Genomic DNA, 15,067 nt, shown 5'->3' on the forward strand with positions numbered 1-15,067 from the left:
TCTGTGGTACACAGCTAATTAGGCTTTAGAGGGCATTTTAGGTTTTGAGGGCTTATATTAGAAATTTGGAGAGAAATCTATATTTTTAGATGCTTACATGGCATAAAAAAGATATATAATAAATGACTTAAAGTTTTACCTAAGAAGTTAGAAATAAAAGGGCAAAGTAAACTCAAAATTGGTAGCAAGAAGGAAATAATGAAGAGCAGAAATACATGAAACCTAAAACAAACAATAGATAAAATTAATGAAGTTTAACCTTCTGCATTAGACTTCCATTATTAGAATTTAACAGTACAATCCTGTTGGCACTCTAATCTGGGAAGATAAATTTTCCAGGCTCCTGGAATCTGTGAACAAGGGAGAGTGTAGAGGTCAGAACTGGTGCTGAGTGCAAACAGTTAACATGTATCAAGAGAACAGCCATTTCAGTCACAAACGCTAATCTGGCACAAACTCCAGCAACACAGGGACTCTGTTTTGAAATTATAAAATTTTCACTCCTTAGTGCATTGTTAGAAACCACTGACTAGGGCAGCCTGGGTGGCTCTGCGGTTTAGTGCCGCCTTCAGTCCCAGGGCTGTGATCCTGGAGACCTGGGATGGAGTCCCACATCGGGCTCCCAGCATGGAGCCTGCTTCTCCCTCCTCCTGTGTCTCTGCCTCTCTCTCTCTCTCTCTCTCTCTCTCTCTCTCCCATAAATGAATAAATAAAATCCTTTAAAAAAAAAGAAATCACTGACTATTTAATGAATGGCTAGATAATAATAAATAGGATTGTTTCCCTTAGGTTCTCCTATTGGCTATGTCAGCTTGGGTGAAAGGAACAAGACAAACGACATGGTCTTGGGAAACCTGTGTGTGTGTGTGTGTGTGTGTGTGTGTGTGTGTGTGTGTAACTTTAACTGATTGTGAATTTCAAACTTTGATCTGTTCTCTCTTAATGTTCTTTGCCTTAACAGTGGTTTATATAATTTAACAAAAGATGTGACATTTCTATTATTACCAAGAAATGTTAAGTGGAAAGATATTCTGGGAAATAGACTCTCCATAGGTAATCAAAATTACATGAACCCAAAATGTCCAAGTCACTAATTATGAAAAAAGAATATAATTTGATTCAAATATATTACTTTGTAATTGGAAAATACAGACTGTGGTAAGTTTCAGACAGTCAAATCTTCCTACTTTTTTAGGTGATGTATCCATGGGACAGTCATTTGTAACAAGTTTCATTATGACTTTTTCATTTTCCAGAAAGCCACTTACTACAAAATAATAGGTTTTCATTTTCGTCAAGGAAATAATTCATTTGTGATAGGACATGTGTCATGTTGTATAAATTGAGGACATTGAGGGAAAGCAAAGTGATGTGATTTCAGACTTAAAAAATATTGACAGGAACACAAAATGAGTTCTATATTCTTAACTCTTCAAATGTATAATATAGTTAATTATAATTACAGTGTTGTACACCAGATCTCTAGAACTTAATCATCTTGCATAACTAAGACATCATGTCCTTTGGTTAGCAACTCCTCAGTCCTCCTCTATCCCCATGACATTAATCTTGGCAATAATTTAATTGGATGATTATGACACCAAAAACACAGGCAGGAAAAACAAAAATTTAGACAAGTGGGATTAATGCAAACTTAAAAGCTTCTGCAATAACAAAGGAAACAACGGAGTGAAAAGACAGTGTATGGAATGGAAGAAAATATTTGTAAACCACATCAGATAAGGGGTTAATTTCCAAAAGGTGTAAGAAACTATTAAAACTCAAAAGAAAAGAAGACAAAAAAACAAAACAAAACAAAACACTAATAACCTGATTTAAAAATGGGCTAAAGACTTGAGTACACATTTATCCAAAGAAGGAATACAAATAGTGAACAGATATATTGGAAGGATGCTCAATCAGTACTCATCAGAGAAGTGCAAATCAAAATTTTATACCTGTCAAGATGGTGATCATCTATAAAACCCCAAATGTACAACAAAGTACAACTACTGTTGGTGAGGATTTGGGGAAATTGGGATTCTTAAATACTGTTAGGAAAGCAAAATGGTCCAGTCATGGTGGAAAACAATGACAGATTCCTCAAAATAGTAAAAATAGAACTACCATATTATTTGGGCTTTTTTAAACTAATATTTTTATTTTGAGATAATTACAGATTCATATGCAGTTGCACAAAATTATGCAGTTTTTATATACTCTTTACCCAATTTCTTCCAATGGTAACAGCTTGCAGAACTATATTATAACATCACAACCAATGTATTGTTAATGATGCAATAAAGAAACGGAATATTTTTACCACCATAAGGATTTCTCATTCTGTTGTTTTATGGCTACACTTATTTCTCTCCAGTCCTTCACACTTTCACATACTGGTAACAATTGTTCATCATTTCTGAAATTTTGTCTTTTCAATAATTATAGAATAATATGTAATACAATATATAACCTTTTGGGATTGGATTTTTCACTCAGCTTGATTCTTCCGGGTTGTGGGTGTCAGTAGTTTATTTTATTTTATTGCTGAATAGTATTCCATGGTGTGAATATACAACTGTTTAACACTCATTTGAATGAAGGATATCTGAATTGTTTCCAGTTTTGAGCAATTATGGATAAATATGCTAAAAACATTTATGTACAAGTTGTTGTGTGAAGGTAATTTTTTTTTGTATTGATGTGTAGTTGATGAATAATGTTACATTAGTTTCACTTGTACAGCATAGTGATTTGACAATTCTATACCTTATACTGTGCTCACCACAAGTGTAGCTACTGGAGATAATTCTTAATTTCTATGGAATGAATATGCAAGAGTATAATTTCTGAGTTACCTGGTAGTTACATATTTAGATTTTTAAGAAAATGTTAAACTGTTTTCAAGAGTGGCTGTACCATTTCATATTCTCAAAAGCAATGTCTTATTGGTCTAGTTTCTCTGCATCCTCACCAGTGTTGGTTGTTGACATTTTTTATTCTAGCTATTCTGATATTTACATAGTAACATCTCATTGTGGCTTTAATTTGCATTTCCCTAATTGCTAATCATGTTGCATATTTTTCATATGCTTCTTTACTACATATGTCCTCTCTATTGAAATGTCTATAGATATCTTTTGCCCATTCTCTAATCTTTTTTTGATGAGTTTTGAGTGTTATTTGTATATTCTAGACCCTACTCCTTTTTAAATATGTGATTTTCAAGTATTATCTCATAGTCTAAGCTTGTTTTTTAAGCTTTTAACAATCTTTCACAGAGCAGAAGTTTTTAACTTTTATGATGTACAGTTATCATTTCCTTTTATAGATTGTGCTTTTGGTGTCAAGTATAAGAATTCTTTGCCTAGTACTTAGCACTAGATTCTGAAGATATTCTCTTATTATTTTTTTCTAAAAGTCCTTCATTTTTACATTTTCTATTTGTGTTCATGACCCATTTCGAGTTAATTTTTGGATAAAGCTTGAGATTTATACAAAGGCCTATTTTATCTTCCCAAAAGTAGAACTTACACTCAGACTTTTGAGAATGTATGGACAGAGAAAAAGCAGATGAGAGTGCTTACTTAGGAAACACGTCATCATGCAGAAAATGTAAGATCTTGATTTTGAAGGGCATTATCTGTGTCTGATGACTTTAAGTTCAATGGTTAAAGTAAAATTCATATAAAATTCCTTGCTTTGCTTTCTTTTTCAGGGTAATTTTGAGAATAAAATAATGTAATTGATGAAAGATTTGTAAATTGCAAATTCAGTGTTACTTAAAATTATTTTTTGATTGAGTGCAGCAGATCATAGGAAAGAAAGCTGCAATAGGTTAAGGAGTATAGATTTTATCGCAGTTACAGTTATGTTGCATACTTGCCCATCTGTCTATTTTGCAGGAGTCTATGTTTCTCATTCCACCTAATATCTGGCTCTGTGTATATCTGAAAAAATACTGAGTAAAATTTTTTACGAAATTTTTTTATATCTTGATCTGGCAATGTCCTGATCTTTGACACCTAGAATATATTACATTACATGGCTAGGGAGTTGAAGGTTGCTAATCAGTTGACCTTAAGGTAAAGTGATTAGCTTGAAATGTTCAGGTGTGACCAATGTAATTGCAAACATCTTTTAAAGTGAAAGAAGGAACCGGAAGAAGAAGTGGATTCACAGAGACATTTATTTAAAGATGTTATATTGCTTGATGGATGAAGGAGCAATTAATGCAATGCAAGCAATGAAGATACTTCCAAAAAGGCAAGTAATAGATTCTCTCCTTGGATCTTGAGAAGAAATTCAGCCTTCCTAATGTGGGACCCAGGAAATTTAACAAAAATCCCCTACCCCTGGACAAGCAGAGCAGGACTAACTCCATTTTGTGCTGCACCCGCCACCTCCTGTATGACCCCCACATGACCTGCTTATTGCTTAAGGCGCTACCCCACCCTAGTCAAGCTGCTGGGCATACCCTTATCGGAAATCGGCTCATAATAATGTAACCCCGCCTTGTGCCCGCCAAAACTGCCCGCCAATTCTGACCAAAGTAATAGGCCAGCTCAAATGGATACTATAGGGTAAAATGTGATTCAATCGGCCACCTGCATGTGGAACGACTTGACTGCAACTTTCTGTGTATGTTACAATCCCATTGGCCACTGGCCCCTATAAAGCTGGTACGCCTCTTAGTCTCGGGGTCCAAGTCCCTGCTCCGCCGTTTGGGGTATACTTGGACCCAAGCTCGAGCTTGTAAATAAACCCTTGTGTGTTTGCATCGGTGTAGGCTCCTTGGTGGTTTCTCGGATTTGCAATCTTGGGCACAACACCTAACACCTTGATTTTAGCCCAGTGAGACCCATTTTTTACTTCTTACTGCCAGAACTATAAGATAATGAATGTGTGCTGCTTTATGTAACTATGTTCGTGGTAATTTTTTATGATAACAATAGGAAACCAACTCAGTGCTGAATTGTTACTTAACTAAATCAAGTTAATAGGTTATATTTTTTTATTTCCGTGAACTCCCAGAGTACTTTATCTATCCATGTTTCTATCTTTTGTCTCTTGTTTAATGCTGGGTCTCCAACACTTGGTAGGATGCATAGAACATAGTATGTGCTCAAAAGTATGTTGATTGAGTGTATAGATAAATGAACATCTTTCTCATCTTAATTAAGTTCAACATGTTTATTGGGTATCTATTATGTGCCAACCACTGCAGTTTGGGGGTACTGGAGGATTAGAACATGGAATAAGGTACATAACATTCTAGTAAGGGGGATGGATATCAATGACTCTATAATGCAGAGTGGTGAGAAATATGACCAGAACTTTGAAAAATATGTATTGGGTAAATTAAATAGCTGATGATATTTTTTGCTGTCCAGAAGAGAGGAGTTGTATGAAGTTTTCAAGTAGAAAGGACATATGAAATGAATCCTGAAGGATAATTATGTGGCTTTCATAAAGCAGCAGAGGCTTGTTTAGGTAGAGGACACAGCATTTGCAAAGGCACAAAGATGTGAAACTTCAAGGCATATTCAGGAAAGGGTTGGTTGTTCTATGTGGGAGTGTGAGTATATATGTGGGGGAGAAAGACACTATGAAAGAGTTTTGTAAATAAGGTTGAATGCCATTCTGCATAATTTTGATTTTATTCTGAGGACCGTATAGAGAAAGTAATTGCAACATCAAGAGTGATGTAGACAGATTATCATTTTAGAAATATACCACTGACCGCTATGTGGAGGATGAATTGGAGGGGGGACAAGAGGCAGTTAGGGGGCTGTCACGGCAGTCAGGACTCCATGTGATGAGGGCTGAATTACAGCAGGTGCAAGATTGTCAGCGTTCTGCAAGTCCTTTTATTTTTTTATTTTTTTGCAAGTCCTTTTAGCAGTAAGTGTGAGAATTGAATTGAGGGCTGACTGGTTTGGGAGGAGGGTGGTGAGGGAAATGGAGATGTCAAATATGTTTTGAGTTGGGGTGGCTGGGCAGATAATAGAATTGTGATCTGTGATACACATAGTAGAAAGTATAGTTTAAAGGATCAGTACAAATTAATGCTGGAGATATTGAGGTTAACAGCAAGACATGCAGATAAAATATGAAATAGCTATATCTTAGGAATGATATTAAATCTAGGAATATTGATATGAAAATCTCAGATGTTATTATATTATTGTCTTCTAAGTCCATGGTAGTATGTAGAAAGTAAATAGCCTCTGAAACTAGATAGACTCAAACTTAGATACCACATTTACCTCTCATTACTTGGATAAACATAGGCAAATCAACCAACATTTTTATCTATGGAATAAGTACAACAATACTTATTTCAAATAATTTTTTAAATTAAAGCATGTAACATACTACATCAAGTGTATTATATACTCAGATATACTTACTTACTTCTTTTATTTAAAGTGTATTATATACTCAGATATACTTATTTACTTCTTTTACTTAAAGTGTATTATATACTCAGATATACTTATTTACTTCATTTCTAACCCCTTATCTCTTTTACTTAATGTTGAAGTTCTCGTTTAATGGGGTTAATATTTTTATTAACCTTTATATAAGATGAATTGCAGGTGCTCAATAAATGACAGTTGGACTTAATTATTTAAAATATTTTAAACTGGAAAAATCCATATTCACGAAAAATATTTTAAAAATCGAATTGTAAAAATTAGAAGTTAAAGTTTCATCTTCTCTAATCCCACTTCCTATAGGTGAAAATTGTCAATATTTTAGTATAAAAGCGTGCAGATTTTTACTCTGTATATATAAATAGATAATAGATACTTGGATTAGTAAAATGATATTATATTAAAAGGTTTCATCAATTTGCTTTTGTCAGTTAACAATGTATGTATGGTAGAGTTCATGTCAGTATACGCCCCATTCTTTTCATGGCTGGATGTGTTTTACTGTTTGAACATACTATCATTTTTTTTAAAACTATTCCCCTTCTGATGGACATTTGCATTGTTTCTGATTTTTGGATATTACAATGTTGCAATGTGTGGTCTTAAATATATTTCTTTAAACATCTGTGAAAATATTTTTATAGAATATTTTGTCACTTGTACTTATATAACAGTACATGTTCATGGGGTATGCATATAATTTATTTTAATAGAGACTGCTCACATTTCAGGATGGTGATATAAATACTCATTCTTCAATCTTATAATATAGTGCCTAGCTTTCCTCTTTCTTGCCAACAGTTTTATTTAAGAATTGGCCAAAATGTGAGGGACAAACTTGTTCAAATGAAATTTTAATTTACATATTTAAGATACCAGTGAGATTGGGCCTACTTTTCTATTTATTGGCAATTTGAATTTTTTTTTAATCTCTGAGCTTTTTCTTTTAGTTCTTGGTCTGTAATTCATGATTTCATGTTTATTGCTTTCTTAATGTGGCATAAGAGAAAGATTGAGAACGTCTGAGTGTTTCTTTAAAAGAATAGCTTACAACTGTTCTATGTGAAAATGAGCAACCTACTTTGTGATGTCCCATGTCAAGACCCTGAAAGTCACCATTAATAGTGGCATATGTGGCAGTCATTGGTCACTGCACAGAAAATAACCCTGTTGAGTTAAGAATATGCACTTGATTTCCGCTCTTTCTTCTTCACAAAATATTAAGACAAAAGGAAGAGTGATCTTACTGAGCAATTACTTAGTTCCATATTATTGTACACTTTATCTCATTAATATTCTCCTAACCTCATTATTCATAGCATTTTTTTCAGATGAATGGTCAGAGGTGCAGCAGGAGGTTAATTAAGTTTCTCAAATTCACGCATTTTTAATGGTATCTTTGAGCTTAAGTTCTAGGTATTGCCAAAGTCCATATTCTTTCCACCATGACATAGTGCTTCTTAATTAGACAAATTCTAATAATTCTTAGTAGCAATCTCCCTGTATATATATAGTATTGTGGAAACTGCTTAAAGGACAGTTTGATATTTAGCAAAATAAAGGCAGCATGTGGCAGTGAATGCTGCAAATAAGCAGTGCTGTTGTAGCTCAAAAGAGGAAGAGAAAGATTTTAGCAAAGTAGGGCTTTAGCTGAGCCTTGTTGTAGCTCAAAAGAGGAAGAGAAAGATTTTAGCAAAGGTAGGTCTTTAGCTGAGCCTTGGAGAAAGGGCAGGAGCTGGATATATGAAAAGGGGAGGCAAGGCCTTCTAGAGGGGAGTATTGGTTTAGGCAAATATGAGGTGGATCTTATATTATGGTTCCAGCAGTGGACAATGATGCTTTGCAGCTAGTTTTGACCAAAGAAAGCCATGGATGACAAGATCATTATTTTGTGGGTTTTCCTCAGGCATATGAGATATGTTGTGTGTTTAAGCATGCAGTGCTAGCTTTTACCTAGTTCTCAGAAATTCCCAGATGGTGATATTAAATATTACAAGTAGAAGGGGCATTACAAGTAAAACAAATAATTTTTCATGTAGTATCCAACAGAATGAAGAAAGGAAAAGATTTGCCCTACTGCTTTTTCATGTAACTGCCTGGAGGACAAACTTAAATATTTGACAGAAAAGCTGATGGGAAAAAAAAAGAAATTATTCAAAAGTAAATTGAGGACAATAAAACCAAGGTTGCTTCCTGTAGTCATTAGAAATGTGTGTAGAGAAAAGACTATTTCACAGAGATAAGAAAATGGCATTAATGTTTTCTGATACAGAGTCATCAAAATCTATTTAGTTTTTATGGCTAGATAAGTTTCTGACCTTTCAGGAGACTTCAAAGACAGATAAGTGGGTAGATAAAACACCCCAATGGAATTTAATTAAAACTATAATGAACATTGGTTTTGAGTTGTCTGGATGAATTCTCAGCCTCTTGCAGTTTGTGTAACATTGAGAGATTTTGCTTGAGGCAAGTTTGTACATTTGGCTGTGAGATATGTGCTGATTGTGTATTAAAGAAACAAAGTAAATATTCAGGTCTGTTTAGAAGTGAAGGCCCTCTATGTTCTTTGAGACCATAGTGGTAGAAAATGAACTAAAGACAAAGTTGACAGAGTTTCAAAGGTTAAAAATCATAAGATAGTAGTACTTTCATAATAGCTATAATTTTATTGTGTTTATTATGTGTCAGGGATATTATTTATATTCCTTAACTCATTTATCCTTCATAATAACATTATGAGGTAGATAGAGCTTATTATTAACTCTATTTTATAAATGGAGAAACTGAGGTCTAAAATAGTAAAAAGTTTATATAAGTAGTTCATATAAGTTCATATAAGTAGGTGGCCCTGCGGGGATTCCTTTCCAAGTTTGTGTGACTTTGTCATGTCACCCAAATCTTAACTACTTGCTATACTGGTCTTAAACTATGCTAGACATCATCTAGTTCCATTTGGTAGGAGCAGTGGTGTGGAAGATAGAGGACTGGACATAGAGTCATAAGACTTGCGTTTAAATTCTAGTTTGATACTTACTAGTTGTATAACTATCAGCCGAACTGGAATACATGTCCAAGATGATTCAAATATGTGTCTGGTGGTTGATACTGACTCTTAGCTAGGAACTCAACTAGAGCTTATTCATATAACTTTGAATTCAAACAGTTTGTTCCTGAAATGTCAATTACTTCTGTTTGCTTGACAAACTTCTTTTTTTCCCCCTTAAACCCTATATCCTAAGCCTTCATTCCAGAACTATCAGATTGACTTGATCTGATCATCCTTGTAGTCTTTGAATAAATTGTTCATCTCTCTGTTAGAATTCTCATTCTCTGATATTGTAGGTATTGAATTAGAAGTTAATCTATACCAATAGACTGCAATCCCAAGTGTTAAAGTCAAAACTTTCTATTTTTTTTTCTTCGGATAATAGACATTGTCTCCATAATAGGTGTCTGATGAGTGCTGATTTATTAGATCAATCTTCCACTACAGTATTACGAATGGTCAGAAGATTGTTTGTATAGCAGTTACCCTATTTATCCAAGTGAAATAACTGGGTGAAGTCAGAGGGTGAATCACAACATCACACAATTTCCTCATTAAAACAGGATAGAATTTTATACATCTCTATATTTTACTTTTTTCATTAAAGATACACTGACAATAACACTATTTGCTTGCATAAACTGTGAGGGCTTAAGAATTATTTCAAGTACACATTATTTGCTTTATCACACAGATGCAGCTCTATGAATAATGTAGGCAATTCAGTAGAATTTGCTATACCTAATATTGAATAGGAGGACTTCCAGGGAAAGTGGCAGGGTAAGAGGACATTAGGCTTACCTTGTCCCCCAGGTATGCCTAGATAATACCCACATCAGTGTAATATCAAATAGAAGTTGTAAGAATTATTATATCCAGCTAAGTATTTTAGAGGCTATAGTGTTCCTTTTTATGTCCCAAATATTTACTTAAATATACACCTAATGATTAATTCACCATTCATTCATCACAAAAATACCTGTTTAAGTACTCAATGTTTAGGTTAGAGATTAAAATTGAATAACACTATTTTAGAAAGCTCATTTGATAATAATTACCAAATAGGTAAACAGTATAAAAATAGGAGATAAGTGAAATAATGGAGGTAGCAGCATAAATAAAGTATATGACACACAGGTGGCATGATTCTGTTTGAATGTTTAAGGTGATGTGCCACAGAGGATGAGATAATTGAAGTGTGTTTTGAAAAATGAGAGCAAACTAGTAGAAAGAATGAGTTGGTGAGTGAAAAGAGCATTGCAAGCAGAGTAGACAGTAAGGACAGACATGGAGTCACATACATCAGAGACAATCTACTCATGACGCCACTTCTTTAACTTGGGAAGCCATAGAAAGTTTGGGAGAAGGAGATTGCCATGATCAAAAGGTGATCTTGAAGGCAAACATAGATATATTATGGGAAAATGATGACAGGGAGGAGAAAGCAGGGGAAAGCGTTGGGAAGTTATTGCAACATTTTGGGCTGATGGAACTGGGGGAATGATGACATAAGTGTGGGTAATAGACACAGCAAAGCATAGGATTTGCTCTCAGATTGTAAAGTGAGATGAGAGGTACTGAGAGAAGAAGCACACTGTGCTAAACTATAGATCTTGGTGATTGAGCAGGTAATAGTAATATTAGCATAGATTAAATGGGAAGAACAGAGAGAAAGTTCCCTTTTAGAAAATACATTTGGAATACACATTCATACCCATGATTCTACTGCTGCCAGAGATGTTCCACAGCTTTGCTGAGAGGCCAAGGCTTCCTACCTCCAGCATGTAAGCAGGCAACATCTTTGGAAACTGATCCATGAATTTTAGGTAAGCCCAGATGTTATGCCAGTAGGAGCATATTGCAATAGGAATTCACATTTTATCTTTAATTGACACACAATGGCAGCAAATAACATAATTTGCATTCTGGTAATGAAGCCAAGCCAGTACTTGATTTGGAGACAATAGTTTGGGATCTCTATCTGGACATGCAGAGGCTCTTCGCCCATACAAATGAGCACAAATATAGCAGGCAATCTTTAGTGACTAATAATGTCTCCTTTCAGATTCTGAGCAGAGTTTGTTTGCTTGTTCATTGTTTGTTTCTTTTCTGATTTTGGCATGCTGTGTGGCATCACAACCCCCATTCTGCCTGGCTGCAAGAGAATCAAAGCACAGTTAATCAAGTAGAAAATTTACAGATTCACAAAATAAATCTAAATAGACAAACAAACAAAAACAGTGTCTTGTATATATACGGAGATTTGAAGAAAATGTTTTTCTTCTAGGCTGGAATAAAGTGGCATTGTCTTCTCTTAAGTTACTCTATTAAAAAACGATCATAGCAACACTAACAGCCAAGCAAAACAAAACAAAAAAACATAACACTACAATGATATTTCTTAGTATTGTAGTTTTATGATTCAGTCTTATTTGTTGGAACTGATAATAGCTGTTATAATTAAAATGTATAAACATCTGTCCTTATGACACATTAGGAAAAGGCTGATGCTTTTCCCAGTGGTCCCCATCTGAAATCACGGGTAACTCTCCCTGAAGATCCAGCTTATATTGCTCTTGAAGTGGTCCTGATTAGTATGAAGTACTGTTTTAGTCTCTTAGAAGCCTTAGGCCATTCTTATGGTAGGATATGCAATTATCATCCTGCCCAGATTTTTGATAACCTGAGTTTCAAGGGATAAGGACAGAGTGACAAGGAAAGTTGGTTTTCCTAAATCACCTGATGAGTCCCTCTTCTGTCTCCTGCCCCATGTGTATTATTTCTATCTTAGCTTCTCTGCCTAGCATTCCTCAGTGTCTTCCCCACATGTGCATGTCTATGGCTATGGAAACCAGGGCTAAGCCCCAGAAGCTGCCATTGATTCACCTCCAGAATCAGCCCTGGGTTTCTCCCCACATTCTACTTTCAACTTCCTCTCATGTGGATCCCTATAACTACTGTTATAGGCCTGCCCTAGTTGGGATAATGGCTCAAATTTAGCCACCCTTGGAAGTGATGCCTGTCTCTTAACTCCAATATTGCTACCAAGGACACTCTCCTGACCTAGACACCACCTGGCCCGTTTGCTAATCATCACTCCCTGGTTTTCAAAAAGGAGGAGCATCTATATATTATCCCTCCTCTCAAAATCCAGACAGGATGCCTACCTTCCCCTTGAGATCTCTGTCCTTCAGGACCTTGGACTCTGCTTTCAAATCATGACCTCTCTCCCCCAAGTCTGAGTAAGGAATGTTCCATATCCTGTTAACAAGAGCATACTACCTATTTGACTTCCATCATCAGTTCTGGTTTTCTCTTTTTTTAAGTTTAATTTTAATTCTAATTAGTTAGAGCGTTACATTAATTTTAGGTATGCAATATAGTGATTCAACCCTTTCATACATCACCCTGTGCTCATCATAGTAATGTACTACTTAATTTGTCTCATCTATTTAACCTCTCCTCCCCATCACTCTCTCCTCTGGTAACCATCATTTTGTTCTCTATAATTAAGAGTCTCTTTCTTCATTTTTCTCTTTTTTCCCTTTATTCATTTGTTTTTGTCGCTGGAAAGTTTTACTTCTTCCTTACCTATTTATATGCCTTTTATTTCTTTTTATTGCTTGATTTGTGTGGTTAGGATTTCCAGTACTATGTTGAATAAAAGTGGTGAGAATGGACATCCTTGTGTTTTCCTGACCTTAGAGGAAAAGCTCTCAATTCTTTCCCATTGAAGATGATGTTAGCTGTGGATTTTTCATAGATGGCCTTTATTATGTTGAGGTATGTTCCCTCTAACCCTGCTTTGTTCAGGGGTTTTATCATTTTTTTGTACTTTCTGCATGTATTGAAAAGATACTATGGTTCTTATCCTTTCTTATTGATGTGTCACATTGATTTGCAAATATTGAACCGCCTTTGCATCCCAAGAATAAATGCCACTTATTCTTTATTTAAATAATAAATAAATAATGGTGCATGATTTTTTAAATGTATTGTTGAATTTGGTTTCTTAGTATTTTATTTTTAAAAAGATTTTTTATTTGACAGAAAGAGAGCAAGAGAAAGAGAGAACATGAGGCAGGGGAGGGTCAGGAGGAGGAGTAATGGGCTCCTGCTCAGTAGGTACAGAACTTGAACCCAGGAGCCTGAGAACATGATGTGAGCCTAAGGCAGACGCATAACCTACTGAGAGCCACACTGGTGCCTGGTTTGCTGATATTTTATTGAGAATTTTTGCATCTATATTCATCAGGATATTGGCGTGTAGGTTTTTTTTTTTTTAGTGTTTCTTTTTTTTTGTAGATGTTTGTTTTATTGGAGTTCAATTTGCCAACATATAGCATAACACCCAGTGCTCACCCCGTCAAGTGCCCCCTCAATGCCCGTCACCCAGTCACCAAACCCCCTGCCCACTTCCCTTTCCACTACTCCTTGTTTGTTTCCCAGAGTTAGGAGTCTCTCATGTTCTGTCACCCTCACTGATATTTCCCACTCATTTTCTCTCCATTCCCCTTTATTCCCTTTCACTATTTTTTATATTCCCCAAATGAATGAGAACATATAATGTTTGTCCTTCTCCGATTTACTTATTTCACTCACCATAATACCATCTAGTTCTATCCACGTTGAAGCAAATAGTAGGTATTTGTCATTTCTAATAGCTGAGTAATATTCCTTTGTATACATAGACACAGCTTCTTTATCCATTCATCTTTTGATGGACACAGAGGCTCCTTCCACAATTTGGCTATTGTGGACATTGCTGCTATGAACATCGGGGTGCAGGTGTCCCGGCGTTTCACTGCATCTGTATCTTTGGGGTAAACCTCCAGCAGTGCAATTGCTGGGTCCTAGGGCAGATCTATTTTTAATTCTTTGAGGAACCTCCACACAGTTTTCCAGAGTGGCTGCACCAGTTCACATTCCCACCAACAGTGCAAGACGGTTCCCCTTTCTCCATATCGTCTCCAACAGTTTTTGTTTCCTGTCTTGTTAATTTTCCCCATTCTCACTGGTGTGAGGTGGTATCTCATTGTGGTTTTGATTTGTATTTCCCTGATGGCAAGTGAGGCGGAGCATTTTCTCATGTGCTTGTTGGCCATGTCTATGTCTTTCTCTGTGAAATTTCTGTTCATGTCTTTTGCCCATTTCATGATTGGATTGTTTGTTTCTTTGCTGTTGAGTTTAATAAGTGCTTTATAGATCTTGGGTACTAGCCCTTTCTCTGATGTGTCATTTGCAAATATCTTCTCCCATTCTATAAGTTGTCTTTTAGTTTGTTGACTGTTTCTTTTGCTGTGCAGAAGTTTTTTTTATCTTGATGAAGTCCCAATAAGTCTTTTCTGCTTTTGTTTCTCTTGCCTTCATGGATGTAACTTGCAAGAAGTTGCTGTGGCCAAGTTCAAAAAGGATGTTGTTGCCTGTTTTCTCTTCTAGTATTTTGATGGATTCTTGTCTCACATTGAGATCTTTCATCCATTTTGAGTTTATCTTTGTGTATGGTGTAAGAGAATGGTCTAGTTTCATTCTTCTGCACGTGGCTGTCCAATTTTCCCCACACCATTTATTGAAGAGAATG

General features: G+C 35.4%; 1 long non-coding RNA gene across 1 annotated transcript in view; it reads left to right on the top strand.

Moving 5' to 3' along the window:
- Positions 1-2,310: 2,310 nt before the first annotated feature.
- LOC118351873 (uncharacterized) overlaps positions 2,311-15,067 on the top strand; it is a 35,312-nt gene continuing 22,555 nt past the window's right edge. The window contains exon 1 of the long non-coding RNA XR_004808051.1: positions 2,311-2,399. This is a non-coding gene — a long non-coding RNA (uncharacterized LOC118351873). The remainder of the gene's footprint in view (positions 2,400-15,067) is intronic.

The sequence above is a fragment of the Canis lupus genome, chromosome 21 (assembly GCF_003254725.2).
Source record: "Canis lupus dingo isolate Sandy chromosome 21, ASM325472v2, whole genome shotgun sequence".
Lineage (NCBI taxonomy): Eukaryota > Metazoa > Chordata > Mammalia > Carnivora > Canidae > Canis > Canis lupus.